Source organism: Montipora capricornis, chromosome 10 (genome assembly GCF_036669925.1).
Source record: "Montipora capricornis isolate CH-2021 chromosome 10, ASM3666992v2, whole genome shotgun sequence".
Taxonomy (NCBI): domain Eukaryota; kingdom Metazoa; phylum Cnidaria; class Anthozoa; order Scleractinia; family Acroporidae; genus Montipora; species Montipora capricornis.
In genome coordinates, this window is record NC_090892.1 from 5,518,955 (window position 1) to 5,520,290 (window position 1,336).

The 1,336-nt window shown below is 35.1% G+C and overlaps 1 long non-coding RNA gene across 1 annotated transcript in view; it reads right to left on the minus strand.

Moving 5' to 3' along the window:
• Positions 1 to 427: 427 nt before the first annotated feature.
• LOC138021316 (uncharacterized) overlaps positions 428 to 1,336 on the minus strand; it is an 11,115-nt gene continuing 10,206 nt past the window's right edge. Inside the window, exon 3 of the long non-coding RNA XR_011126345.1 lies at positions 428 to 858. This is a non-coding gene — a long non-coding RNA (uncharacterized lncRNA). The remainder of the gene's footprint in view (positions 859 to 1,336) is intronic.

The window sequence follows — 1,336 nt, forward strand, 5'->3', positions numbered from 1 at the left end:
GGTGAATATAAAGCAAAACAAAATGGCAGGGCTCCAGGCACTCGTGACCTTTACTCCAAAATGCACGATGCTGTCTCTATGGTTCAACAACATTTGATTATTTTCATATACAGCCTCTATCTCTTGTGGATTATTTCATTTGATCTCAATTGAATCTTGATGACTTGAATAGAATCAATGAAAAATAGAACAATTTGGTAACTGCACATTGTAAAAATAGAGCAGAGGGGGTCAGTCACATTTCCAAATTATGGAAATACCCTGGAATTACCTTGGAAGGTATTTAGCAACAACAATTTCCAAGAAAATTGCTTTTCAAAAGCAAACTTTACTGGTACTACTTACTAGAAATTTATAACCTTGCAATAAATTTCTAAAATATTTCCAGTAAAATTTACTTTGGGAAAGTACAATTTTTTATGAGAATTGTCATTTCCAAATAATTCTCTTCTGTAATTCTGCAGCATTTTCATGCTTTGGAAATGTTACAAGCTTTCCAGTGTATTTACATGGGGAAGGATTTGCCCTCTTGGGTTAGTTATAAGATAGCCCTGCTTTACATGCAAAAAAGTCTCTGGTGGGGGGCTATCTTCATTTAAACTCAAGACAGAAATACAATAGAAATACATATGAAAGGCAAACCTGTCAAATGTAATCAGCCCTTACGTCTAGGACATATGCTCTCTTCCATCTTGAACAGGTAGGTGAAATCTAGTGACTGATATATTTCCAGCAATCTTATCATGACATTTCAAATGTTTCTCTGGGGGACTATTTGGCCCTCTGATGGAGTGATTCCAAAAAATCCATCTCTCTACTGCATGGAGGGAAATAACCATAGAATTCCCCACAGTTCCTCTGCAATTTCCAAATAGAATATTATACAGTGATTGATATTGAAACCTAGTCTTTTTATTGTGAATGATATAGAAACAGGGTCTTTTTATTTTCCTGGAGTTAAAACGCCTGGAAAATAAGACACCCTCCCTCTCTTTCCAATTCCCTCTGTGGTGAGGGTAGAGATTTTTTCTGGAATCATACACTGAAAGTTTTGGTGAGGGCAGTTAATTTGCTAGACCATTGATATTGATAGTAATGATCATTAATCTTAAAATTGCATTTGAGAGCATGTCATTTCAGCAACTCAGCATTATTCATATCTCAAGAACAAGATAACTACAAGATGACAGGATCTTTTCCATCTCTGGATAACCACAACTGGAAAATTTTAATTAAATCCAAAGACATTTCATATTTTAATTATAGTCCCACCCCCAGGTATGGCATCATGCATAAGCTGTTTCCTTGGACAATCAGATTAAAAACTTTATAACAA